Genomic DNA, 14,553 nt, shown 5'->3' on the forward strand with positions numbered 1-14,553 from the left:
CTGAAAACCTGTAGAAAGGAAAAACTACAGGCCCGAAAGCAGAACACTCTGTCCCCATAACTGACTGAAAGAGAGGAAAACAGGTCTACAGCACTCCTGACACACAGGCCTATAGGACAGTTTAGCCACTGTCAGAAATAGCAGAACAAAGTAACACTAGAGATAATTTGATGGCGAGAGGCAAGCGCAGGAACCCAAGCAACAGAAACCAAGACTACATGGCACCATCGGAGCCCAATTCTCCCATCAAAACAAACATGGAATATCCATACTTACTTGAGTCCAGAGTCAAAACCCAATCTTCTCTTGATGAGCCTTATGTGGTTTATTTTACATGCTCCTGAATACATATTATGTGCTTAACCTTTTTTTAGTAATCGCAGTTAGTTCCTCACCAATATGTCTATATTAGTTGCCTGGCATTTCCCAACTACAAGTTCCTTCATGATCATTATCCATTACTCTAGTATGTCCAGTGATTCCTGCTTTCTTTGCATAAAAAATTGTATTAAAATACATGTGTAAACTGAGAGGTTTTACACAATTTTATTTTGTACATTATCATACTCTGACAATTAGAAGTGTAGTACATTATCTATTTTGTTGGGAAAGATGCCATTAAAACCCTCCATTATTGATGTTAATGTTATAGTTAGAGTTACGTATGACTGGGTTCATGGAAAATCCCCAGACAACTGCAGAAGACTAATACAAATCTGGCGATCAGGATGCCTAGTGATATGACAAACTTGTGACCTTTCTGGGAAACCAACATCTAGTCATCAGGATGCCTAATGATATGACAAATTTGTGGTGGTCAGGATGACTAATGATATGACAAACTTGTGACCTTTCTGACATCCTGTTGATGTCAGCCAATTGCCTGACCACAGGAGCAGTCTCCCTGGCCTGCATATATGCTTCCCACTTCCTCTCTCCCTCTGTTACCCCTGCTATGGTATAAATTCAGCCTTGGGAAAAAATAAATTTGTCACTTTGTTCAGACTCTTGTCTTGGTGTCCTCCTTCACGTCTCTGGTACCCCATTCTCTTCCAAGTACCCTCTGAACCCGCGTTGACTGTCCTGCAGGATGGGACACTACTTAATACAGATATGAATGGTTTATTCAAAGAATACAGTTAACTGTTAGTATATACATGTATATATATATGAATTTGAGCTTATATGCATGTACCTATGAGCATGCATTTACTTAGATAATTTTCATTATCAATCAAACAATATTTCTAAATATTTTGTACAACTTATATCAATTTAAAAGGATAATTTCTAACTGAATGAGCATATATCTTATTATTTTTATAATTACTAATTCTTAGGGTGATATAATATTTTAACATCTAAAGTATTGCTTAATGTTTTAATTGCATATCTTTTGAATAAATTATTAAATAAAATTATATCAATTTTGATGGGTATATATTTAATGTGTTTCTGAAACAATATGTGAATTGAATTAAGTAATAGTTGTCCTAAACAGCTGTCATTGGTGTTATATCACCAACTAATAAACATTAACAACTTATGTCTTTCTGTGTCTCTTGTACTACTTTCCTATCTCTGTTCACTTGTGATTTTAAATTTTATTTTCGTTGAAGACCAGCTTTAGCATGTGGTGGTCTGATACGATACATGGGATTATTTCTATCTTTCTGTATCTATTGAGGCCTGTTTTATGACCAATTACATGATCAATTTTGGAGAAAGTACCATGAGGTGGTGAGAAGAAGGTATATCTGTTTGTTTTAGGACAGAATGTTCTATAAATATCTGTTAAGTCCATTTGGTTCATGACTTCTCTTAGTCTGTCTATGTCTCTGTTTAATTGCTGTTTCCATGATCTGTCCTTTGATGAGAGTGGGGTGTTGAAATCTCCCACTATTACTGTGTGAGGTGCAAGAAAGATAGGATTTTCAACAAATGGTGCTGGTTTAACTGGAGGTCGTCAGCATGTAGAAGAATGCAGATCGATCCATGCTTATCACCCGGTACAAAGCTTAAGTCCAAGTGGATCAAGGACCTCCACATCAAACCAGACACACTCAAACTAATAGAAGAAAAAGTAGGGAAGAATCTCGAACACATGGGCACTGGAGAAAATTTCCTGAACAAAAGAGCAATGGCTTATGCTCTAAGATCAAGAATCGACAAATGGGATCTCATAAAACTGCAAAGCTTCTGTAAGGCAAAGGACACTGTTTTTAGGACAAAACAGCAACCAACAGATTGGGAAAAGATCTTTACCAATCCTACAACAGATAGAGGGCTTATATTCAAAATATACAAAGAACTCAAGAAGTTAGACTGCAGGGAGACAAATAACCCTATTAAAAAATGGGGTTCAGAGCTAAACAAAGAATTCACAGCTGAGGAATGCCGAATGGCTGAGAAACACCTAAAGAAGTTTTCAACATCTTTAGTCATAAGGTAAATGCAAATCAAAACAACCCTGAGATTTCACCTCACACCAGTCAGAATGGCTAAGATCAAAAACTCAGGTGACAGCAAATGCTGGCGAGGATGTGGAGAAAGAGGAACACTCCTCCATTGTTGGTGGGGTTGCAGACTGGTACAACCATTCTGGAAATCAGTCTGGAGGTTCCTCAGAAAATTGGACATTGAACTACCTGAGGACCCAGCTATACCTCTCTTGGACATATACTCAAAATATGCCCCAACATATAACAAAGACACATGCTCCACTATGTTCATAGCAGCCTTATTTATAATAGCCAGAAGCTAGAAAGAACCCAGATGCCCTTCAACAGAGGAATGGATACAGAAAATGTGGTACATCTACACAATGGAATACTACTCAGCTATCAAAAACAATGACTATGAAATTCATAGGCAAATGGATGGAACCGGAAAATATCATCCTGAGTAAGGTAACCCAATCACAGAAAAACACACATGGTATGCACTCATTGATAAGTGGATATTAGCCCAAATGCTCGAATTACCCTAGATGCACAGAACATATGAAACTCAAGAAGGATGATCGAAATGTGAATTCTTCATTCCTTCTTTAAAAGGGGAACAAGAATACCCTTGGGAGGGAATAGAGAGGCAAAGTTTAGAACAGAGGCAGAAGGAACACCCATTCAGAGCCTGTCCCACATGTGGCCCATACATATACAGCCACCCAATTATACAAGATGGATGAAGCAAAGAAGTACAGGCCGACAGGAGCCGGATGTAGATCTCTCCTGAGAGGCACAGCCAAAATACAGCAAATACATAGGTGAATGCCAGCAGCAAACCACTGAACTGAGAACAGGATCCCCATTGAAGGAATCAGAGAAAGGACTGGAAGAGCTTGAAGGGGCTCGAGACCCCATGTGAACAACAATGCCAACCAACCAGAGCTTCCAGGGACTAAGCCACTACCCAAAGATTATACATGGACTGACCCTGGGCTCCAACCTCACAAGTAGCAATGAATAGCCTAGTAAGAGCACCAGTGGAAGGGGAAGCCCTTGGTCCTGCCAAGACTGAACCCCTGGTGAATGTGATTGTTGGGGGGAGGGCGGAAATGTGGGGAGAATGGGGAGCGGAACACCAATATAGAAGGGAGTGAGGAGGGGTTAGGGGGATGTTCGCCTGGAAACCGGGAAAGGGAATAACAATCGAAATGTAAATAAGAAATACTCATGTTAATAAAGATAACAAAAGAAAAAATCTAGTCTCTGTACAAAGCCTCCCAGCAGGGTCCTGACATTGTCCTTCCTTCTGGGAGAATTCCTCAGTCAAACCAATGACTGTGAAGTGACCACAAAATATCAAACAACCGTTTGAATAGTGACTTGGTACACACCTTAATCCTAGCACTTCTTCTGAGAAAAGAAGTGGATGAAACTCTGTGAGTTCTAGTCCAGCCTGATCTACGTGGTGAGTTCTGAGACATAAAGAATATCATTGTGAATTCAGTTGTTAAACAAAACACACATGGTAACCAAAAATAATAGCTTAGTCATATATCCATGGACAGAGTGTTTTTCTTGAACCAAGGAAACAAAAGACTATTGTGGATATTTTTGTATGTAGATGAGTGTTCATAATTACTCAAGATACTTTCTAATATTGCCCCATAGTCCAATGCTTTTTCATTCAAACACACACACACACACACACACACACACACACACACACACACACACACACACACACACACACAATTCTTTTTATTTTCTTCCTGAAACAGGTTTTCTCAGTGTACCTCTGTCTGTCCCCAAACTCATGACGTAGATCAGGCTGGCACCATACTCTAAGATGCACCTGACTGTCCTAGTAGTGCTGAAATTATGGAAGTGTGCCATTAGCTCCTGGGTTATAATGAATGCCCTTTCTAACTGTGAAAGTAAACAGCACGCTGTGATTTTCCAGATGCCAACAAGCAATAATAAAAATTTAGTACCAGAAGAAACATTTTGCTTTTCTTTCTGTTTATTTTATTTTTTAAAGATTTATTTTTTTTATTTTTATGAGTACACCATAGCTGTCTTCAGACACAACAGAAGAGGGCATTGGATGCCATTATAGATGGTTGTAAGCCACCATGGGGTTGCTGGGAATTGAGCTCAGGACCCATTAACCACTGAGCCATCTCTCCAGTCCTATTTTGGTTTTTCTTTTTGTGATAGGATCTCACTGTAGATCACAATAGTGAGGAATTCACTGATATCCTCCTATCTCTGCATCCAGAGTACTGGGATTCAAGTCCTGTACAACCAGGCCTGGCTAAGACAGTTTTCAGCACGCTGTCTTTACAAAACAGTGTTCCAACATCTCAGGTAGAAAATTAATGTTGAATAAAAAGTTTACTTTTAAATGTTAATGTTTAAAATCATCCTTGTGAACTTGCAAACAAACAAAAAGCATAACAAAACAAAACAAACCCACAACATTTTCAGACTCCGATCTTCAGACATTCCTGTAGGATGATTTCCACAAGGCCAGGGGAAACTCATCCTGCCCCTGGCCTGCCCTAAAACTCTGAGTCCTGGAAATCCTCTCCCCATGACTTGGTATTAATAACCAACAATGTTTCAGCATTAATGGCTAAGCAATAATTCCACCTTAGTGTGCTTTTCCACTCGATGACTGGATATGCTCCAAAGACTCTGTAAAAGCCACACACTTCACTGAGTCTTCTGCTGTCTTTCTTTTCAGGGTCAACTGCTACTCTCTTTTTTCTTCCCAATAAATCTCTTGTGTAACCTTTACTGCCTGTTGATATTTTGTACTATTCCCTAGTTCTCAACTGCCAAGATGTCCTTGCTCCGATAAAAACAAAAACAAAGGAAAAAGACTTTACCCTCTTTTCATAAGTAATATCCAACTGTTCTCCAGGAATGTCCAGTCTCTAACTATAACAAGGAAATTAGCACGGATGAATGTAAATGTCCAGAACCTTGTCCATTTCAATAGTAAAGGAACTTGTAAACATCAACAGTTAAATTCAAAAATTCTATTTGAGTATTCTAATAAGAAAATTATGGCAGCCTGCAACGAAGGCAAGGGTAGGTCAATCTCTGAGTTCGAGACCAGACTGGTCTACAGAGTAAATTCCCAGAAAGCAGGACACAGAGAAACCCTGTCTTGGAAAGAAAAAAACAAAACAAACAAAACAAAACAAAAACCAAGATAGATAGATAGATAGATAGATAGATAGATAGATAGATAGATAGATAGATAGATCTCCAGACGATCAATTACAAACAATCACGATCATCCAATTCATATGATATACAATTTACCGACAAGGATAAGACAACCACAGCAGAATTTCAGAGCCAGCTTCCTTATGAAACTGATCGTACCCTGTTCCTCTTCCTTCTCAGCCTGGCAGTTCCTCTGACCTAGTAGGTTCCAGGGCCCCAGGACTGCCTCCCTTCCTGCTGCTATGCTGCTACACTGCTGACTGTTGACTCTTCCAGGACATCCCCGGCTGCACCTGCGGCTTAGGACAGTTTTTGGGTCCTGCGAGACCGCCTGGCCATGTTGTCTACACACAGGTCTCTATCATGCAATTCCCAACGGTGTAGACACGAGCTCCTTCCAGGAATGGGCCTTTGGCACTTCTAACTTTGACTCCTTTTCTCCACTCTCCTAGCATCATTCACAGACTGTTCCAGTTCCCAGACAGCTCACTTCTTTATCCCCTCCCACTCTAACTCCCAACCTCCACCAACCTATCTTCCAACAACCTCTGGCCCCTCTGTTTCCTGATGAAAGTCTCCGCCCCTCCAAAACCTGCCTCTCGGATTCCACCTCAGCCTGTCTTCCACTTAGCTCCACCAGTCAGGCTGCCCCAATCCTCTGTTCAGCCACATGCTTGCTGCCAGCCTAGACCAGAACTAAATCTGATAGCCCGCCGCCCCTCCGTATCTTAGCCCCATAATCAGTTCCTAACCCTTCAAATAAAGATAGGAAATCTAACAAGATGACTTCACTACCTTCCTATGGGCTACATCCTTAACACCAGATAATAACAGGCTAAATTCAGAAGCCAGTGTCCCGTCCTCAACACACAGACACCCAAAGCCAAAACCAAATACTACAATTGTGACTTGGGGAAAGCATTTCAGTATATTGAATTTTTAAAAGGAATGGGTGTTTCAAGAAATCAGTGGTTGGCAGGTGATGGCGGTTCCAGCCTTTAAGGCAAAGGCAAGCGGATCTTTTGGCCAGCCTGGTATAAAGAGTTCCAGGATAGCCAAAGCTACACACATAAAAACCGTGCCTCGAATAACAAAACAATAAATAAACAATATGAAGTCAGTGGTCAGCCCTTTGGCTAAAAGCCTGCTGAATTCATTCTGCGCTGTACTGCTTTTACCACTAGATGGTGGCCTTGTAATTTTTCTAGCTCAGGATCAAGTTAGTCCTCAAGTAGTGAGTCTTCATTCTTAAGGACCTTTGAAAGAAAACATAAAATGTCTTCCTTCCTTCCTTCTTCCTTCCTCCCTCCCTCCCTTCCTTCCTTCCTTTCTTCTTTCAATGGAGTGGAGAATGCAAAGACTTGGCTGTTCCAGATGCAGAAAATAGGCAGTGTGTAGTCCCAGGTCAAAAAGAGTCAGTTACACCTTACCATCTGTGTTGCTCTGAGAACACTGAAGAACAGAGAGGGGAAAGGAAGTAAGAAGGGAAAAGAAGGGAAAAAGAAGGAAGAGTAGACACCCCATTCTCTAGACTTCATACAACCATTGTAATCAGTAACCAACAACTATAGTAACTTGCACTGGCCTCACACAAGACCACAATCAGTCTAGGGTTTGCAAACATCAAGAGATATTTTCTATTCTTCTAGAGTATTCTTCTAGAGTATTTGTTGGAGTTCAGGAGTCGCTACTCAAACCATATGAATACTGATCTCAGTTAAGCAGGTTTTTAAACACACAACTTACTACCAAATGTTCAGGACTGGAGAAAGGACTCCGAAGCCTATTTTCTGTACTAGTTTGCTCCCAGGGTAGGCTTTTTATAAGAAAAACCAGGCTGAGAAGTTTAAAGGGCAAGAAGAGGGGCAGTTAGCTTACTGGGCAAAGTACTATCAGCTAACTTTAATGAGTGGTCCTGAGTAAGGAATGGAGGTGGATGGTGGTGAAGAGGGGAACTTTGGAACATTGAGATAACAGAGCATGAGTATTAGAATCATTCCTTTTACTTGCATACTTCAGTGTCAGCTCTAAAAACATAGTGAGCTCGTACGTAGGTGCAGGAGGGGCTGCCCAACAGTCAGCTCTGACTCAAGGTACTTTAGACATAACAGTTCATATTGACCTTTGATTTGATGGGTCCTATGTAAACTTTGTGGATTTTTAAGATTAGCAAACCTCCTGAAGAACAATCATACCAAACAAAACAGTGTATGTGGTCAGCATGTCCTTGCTTTAAGCCTCTTCTCGGTGTCAATGACTGGCAGGCATGTTACACAACAGTACGAAATAGCTGGCAGGAGTGGAACAAAATGGCTACAGCTATTCTGGGGGAGTAAGCTGTCAGACCATAACAGTTTTCTAAAAGAATATTTTAGCAATCAGATAGATAATGAAAAACAATTCAGGATTATTTCAGTTCATATAAGGTAAAATGTATCAATAAGCTAAGCCATTCACAGGAGAATTTCAGAGCAAGCTTCCTTATGAACAGCAGAGAAACTGATCACAACCTTCCTCCTCTCTGGCTGAAAACCCAACCTGGCAGCTCCTCTGACCTGGAAGGTTTGAGAGCCACTGGGCTAGGTTCCCAGCACTGCACTGCCAGCTGCTGACTCTCCCAGGATGCTTTGGGTAGCACCCTGGTCGCCAGTAGTTTAAGTTTCCCCTGAAGCCCACCCTGTCTTCTTTTATTTTAAGTGGACGATTTATTTATTTACATTTCAAATGTTATCCCCCTTCCCGGTTTCCCCTCTGCAAGCCCCCTATCCCACAACCCTTACTCTGCTTTCCCCAGCCATCCACTCCCACTTCACCACCCTAGCATTCCTCTACACTAGGGCACCAAGCCTTCACAGGACCAAGGGCCTCTCTCCTACTGATGCCAGATAAGGCCCCTTCAGCTCCTGCAGTCCTTCCCCTAACTCCTCCATTGGGGTCCCTGTGATCAGTCCAATGGTTGGCTTCAAGCATCCGCATCTGTATTGCTCAGGCTCAGCAAAGGCTCTCAGGAGATGGCTGTATCAGGCTCCTGTCAAGCAAGCACTTCTTGACATCAGCAATAGTGTCTGGGTTTGGTGTCTGCATGTGAAATATATTCCCAAGTAGGGCAGCCTTTGGATGGCCTTTGCTTCAGTCTCAGCTCCACTCTTTGTCCCTGTATTTCTTTAGACAGGAGCAATTCTGGGTTAAAATGGCGACCGACAGATTGTGAAAGATCTTTACCAACCCTACATCTGATAGAGGGCTAATATCCAATATATACAAAGAACTCAAGAAGTTAGACTCCAGAAAACCAAATAACCCTATTAAAAAATGGGGAACAGAGCTAATCAGAATTCTCAAATGTGGAAACTCAAATTGACAAGAAACACCTAAAGAAATGTTCAACATCCTTATTCATCAGAGAAATGCAAACCAAAACAACCCTGAGATTCCACCACCTTGTCTTCTTACCCCAGTTCTACACCACATGATTACCCACAGTGCAAGACTGAACTCTGCCCTGGAACAGACTGTTGACACTTCTGGCTTTGATTCTCAGTCCAATTACCCTGACCTCATTCATCAAATTCCCAGCTTCTGCCCACATCACTCCTCTAACTCCTCCCACTCTCAGCACTTTTCTACAACCCCTCTACACATGTCCACTTTGGGGAGACCTGTCACTCCCATTCTGTCTCAGGCTGTCTTCCACACAGCTCCAGATAGCAGGCTGCTGTGGACCCTTCTGAAGAGCCTCTCCACATGCTTGCCTGGACCAGAATTGAATCTGGTATCTTACGTGATATCTCACCCCCACAGTGAGTACAGAACACATCAGGAAAAAGACAGGCAGCCTAACACCTCCACTGGACTACCATGCTCTGGACTACTTCATACCAAACAACAACAGACTAAATTTAGAAGCCAGAGTTCCATCCCCAACACACAAACATGAGAAACAAAACTGAATCCCGAAATTTTGATTTGGGAAGAGACATTTAAAGAACTTGGGTTTTGAAAAGAAATAGGTGTATTAAGAAGTACAAGTGGTCAACCCTCTACTAACAGACTGGGCAGAATTCATCCCTTGGTGTATTGCTATCATCACTAGATGGTGGCCTTGTCATTTTCCTAACCCAGAAAGGAGTAAGTGACTCATATTTAAGGTGCTTTGAGAGAAAAACGGAACTTTCTTTGTTTCTTTTTTCCTTCCCTCTGAGTCCTGCATATTGTCTTCAGACCTTCACACTTGAGCTGTCACACACACACACACACACACACACACACACACACACACACACACACTGAATAATAAATGTATACATAATGAATGTAAAAAGAGGAATGGGGTTATGGCACAGACTTTGAAGGCCTGTATATAATTACCCAGCGAGGGTCTGGGGGCATAATTTATGAGTAGGTTGGCCTAGTAGGTTCAAGGTCTTGTGCTTAATCCCAAGGACTGAAAATTAAATTGTATTTGAATCAAACAAAGATTTTCTTGTTATAATTTCCTAAAATTTATAGCATATTAGGAAAGGCTTGATGATGTAAACCTTTAATCCTAATGCTCAAGAGGCAGATAATTCTCTTTGAATTGGAGCCAGCACCACCATTGACACAGTGTGCTCCAGGATAGACAGGGATACATAGTGAGAAATTGTCTCAAAAGGAGGAAAAGACATAGTGTATAGCTGTGAACAAAGCTGTGTCAGACATCCGGGGTGTAGAGATGGGTCAAGGTTATTGGGAAGTTGTGCACAGGTTGCCTAAAGATGAGGCCTAGAAGAGAACTTCTGCACCTAAGACTTGTATCTTAATGAATTTCTCTCGTAGATGCCAAACATATTTCATTATGAGTGGAGAGGATAATGGTGAGTTTCCAGACTCTAGTGGTCACTGCTTCCTTCCCAGAATGCCATTGCCTGACTGTATACTTCACAGCTGATTTTAAGAGAATACTGAATGACATTAAGTGAAATGAGGGAGGGGAGCAGCTCAAATGGCCAGTGATGGACATCCCAAGTGTTCTCAGGTTAACACCTATGAGGTATTGTGATGGTGGTGAGTGCTGCTAATGGAATCATGACATTCAGTGTGGGTGGAGGTCAAGGGGTGAGTGGCAAAGGGTAGAGAGCTGGTATGGAGGCTGAGGATTAAGAGTGGGGTTTAGAAACAGAGAATGGATCCTGCTGAAGCTAGTGCCTGTGAAAGTCATAGAGTGAGTCAACAGCATAGCTGACAAGCTGTTTCCACAGAGATGATTGCTCACCATGGTCTGGGCTCGCTCTCCAGCTCTCCAAAACTGTCTCAGAGAGTTTCAACAACTGGGCTAGGCCACACAGTCTTTGCACAGAATGGGCCTTGAAGTATCACTCACAGAATACTGCTGAGAGAGTCGCTATTGATAGAAGCATGTTCTACAGATAATGCCTGAGGATTTTATTGCTATGAACAGACACCACGACCAAGGCAATCCTTATAAGTATATCATTTAATTGAGGTTGGTTTACAGGTTCAGAGATTCAGTCCATTATTATCAAAGAGGAAGCATGGCAGTGTCCAGGCAGTAATGGTGCAGAAGGAGCTGAGTGAGAGTTATATATCTTGTTCCAAAGGCCAACAGGAAAAGACATCCAGGGTGCTAGGATGAGGGTCTTAAAACCCATACCCACAACAACACTTCTTCAAACAAGGCCAGGGCATATAGTCTATCTCCCAGGTATAAAGAACTCCCACTGTCTTGTAGCACTGCTATAGCGGTATGGCTGTTTCCAGTACTTGCTGCAGTTTGCTTAGGGCCTGCAGGGTTAGGAGGGAGCATCTCGATTAAGTCTCTACAATGTGGACTCCTTAGCATTGTTAAAGATGTCAAGGAACATATGATTTCCACACTGCTGCAGCTTTAGAGCACAGTTCTAGAGGATCCTAGCTTCCCCTTTTCAGAGAGTGCTGTCCCTCCACTCAGAAATTTATCTAAGGTTAGTTTCGTTCTAGCCTATATAAAAACCACAAACTCCAAGTATTTTATTTACAAGCTGTAAGCTGTTGGGAGTGATGCCCTTAAAACCCTCCATTATTGATGTTAATATTATAGTTAAAGTTAAGTATGATTGGGTTCATGGAAAATTTCCAGCCAACTGCAGAAGACTAATACAAATCTGGTGTTCAGGATAACTAATGATATGACAAAATTGTGACCTTTCTGAGAAATCAACACCCTACTGACTAATGATATAACAAACCTGTAATATTTCTGAAAAAACCAACATCCTATTGACATCAGCTGACCAATGAGTACTGTGTCCTTGCCCTGTGTAGATGTTTCCCACTTCCCCCCTCTCTCTGTTACCCCTGCTATGGAATAAATTCAGCCTTGGGAAAAAATAAAATTGTCACCTTGATCAGACTCTTGTCTTGACATCCTTCTTCCCATCTCTTGTCCCTCATTCTCTTCAACCCTCTGCACCCTCGTTGACTGTCCTGCAGGATGGAACACTAAGCCTAGATGGGCAAGTTTGGAGTTATTCTAACTTAATTCTTACCTATATACCATTTGACTTGTTGTTTTCCCTGGCCACGTGCCTGCAGCATCCTCTTTTTTCATATCCTTTCTTCCTCTCTCTACTTGCAACCCCCTCCCTTGATCCTCGGGCCCCACCTTTCTTTTTCAACTGCTCAATAACAGGCTCTAGCCTTTTATTTACCAGTTAAATTGGAGAGCAAAGTCTACCTAGTACCACACAGTGTATATGAGTATCTAGCTGCTCATGGGGACAACCAAAACTTGAGGGCTGGTATTTAGCTTTAGAATACAAACAGCATTAAACCAACCCAATATAGTTATGCAATCACACATGAGAGTCTTAAAGTCTACATCACTAAAACTCCAAGTTGCAAATAAACCTTGACATCTCTGAATTACCTTACTCATGGTGTGTTAGCACATCAATAGAAAAGTAACTGAAAGTTCAATGATTGTGAGAACATTGAAATGTTACAGGTCCACCGCATAATTAAATTTTATGCTTGGCTATATTTAGACCCCTATTAGCCATCCCTTCACATCTTTGTATCAGATATAAAGTACCTATGACAGTAAGATCAAACTGTTGAAGTGTATTATTTTAGCAGATCAATAGATTCTAACAACCTAGATCTTAAGACTGTCAGCATTTAAGGCCTACAACCCAACTTCTGATTTGTTCACCAGTATATTTGACAATTAACCTGACACGTGATGCCCATTCTTCCATTATTTATAAAAATTGAATCGAATTGCTATCTCATTGAAAGGATTTGGGGGGAACACTACATCTGTTTATCCAGGACATAGTCACTTACAGTTTAGTTCTCGACCATCTGTTTAGCGTCGATACCTCTTTTAGACATTGACACCTCGGTGACTGACTAATTGTGGAATCTCCCACATCCACACTGGAGTATGTCATGTTTTCTGAGAACCACTCCTCTTCTGAATGTTGTTGTTTAAAAGTATTACCAAAGTCTCTTAATGAACATATGTTCTGCTTCATACTAGCTAACTTTTCCATGGCAGTCACAAGTGCAGCTTTAGCAAAGTAGAGGACACTAAATCATTATAGGAACTCTCAAGACTTTTTGCACCAGTGTGGAGCCATGCACTGTGGAGTTCAGTCATGTATGTAAAAATTTTAAATGTGAACCATTTTCACAACAATGCAGCTCATATTCGTATCAAGATTGCGTGAAATACTCCAAAGTAAAGTCGACATTTGTACCATCAAGTAAAACACAGTTTATTAAAAATCAAAACAATAAAGGCACATGGTGTCTAATTTCAGAACACAGTTAAAGATGTCAAAAGAAGGTAACAGAAAACTCTTTAAATGCTTAATACATTTGTATGTATTAGACAAAAAGTTAAAAACAGAAAGAATAAAGTTCAAGTCATGAAATTCTCATGAGTCTTATGATGAAAACCTTAATGAAATAATAAAACCATCCATCTATTTTAGGATAAAGTAAAAAAATTTCAATACAAAATGTATTTTTAAACTTATTGTGTACTTTATGTATGTGAATAAAGTTTATGAAGGGAGGGGTTGTATTCGTCTGAATCTTATAAGAACAGGCCAGAGGGAAATCTCTATTAACAGCTTTCACAGTGCTGGGTCTTTAGGAACAAATCTGTTGTAACATTCATAGGGGTTCCATCCATTTTTAATGACTACCTAGAGGACTGTTTCTGATTACTAGGGCAAGCATGCTAAGAAACAGTAAACTGTGAAGCTGTGTCCCGCGCTATCGTCTCGCCAGCAAGAACGCACGTGGACACCAGGATCCTTCTGCAGCAAAGCATTTATTGCATCTTGAAGAGGAGAACGCCGCAGCCCCAGAGAGCGTTAGCTTTATATCCCCCAAAGCAACGTGTTCCTTCCTGATTGGCCGCATAGCCGTGATCTCATTGGCATGCCCCGGGGTGGGCAAAGACTTGGCGAGAACACACCCTTGCGCATGCGTCCTTCAGGGTGGACAACAGCTGTACTAACAGACAACAGCTGGTACGGGTGGCTACCAACAAAGCTGTTGGTAGGGATTGTGAAGAAGGGGTTGCCATCATTCTGTTGATTCTTCCATATTTCTTATCAGAGTGTCTTAAGCAGTTCTCTCTGTCTCTTGGTTTCTCCGTTTCTTCTCTCTCTCTCTCTCTCTCTCTCTCTCTCTCTCTCTCTATCTATCTGTCTCTCTCTCTCTTTCTCTCACTTTGTGTGTGTGTGTGTGTGTGTGTGTGTGTGTGTGTGTGTGTGTGTATCCCTTCATGAATAATTTCAGGCCATGAATGACATGAGCTGGAAGCATAAAATAGTGTATAAAGCATGTTAAGTGTTGAAACAGCCTTAAATGT

Source organism: Rattus rattus, chromosome 11 (genome assembly GCF_011064425.1).
Source record: "Rattus rattus isolate New Zealand chromosome 11, Rrattus_CSIRO_v1, whole genome shotgun sequence".
In the NCBI taxonomy this organism is placed as follows: Eukaryota; Metazoa; Chordata; class Mammalia; order Rodentia; family Muridae; genus Rattus; species Rattus rattus.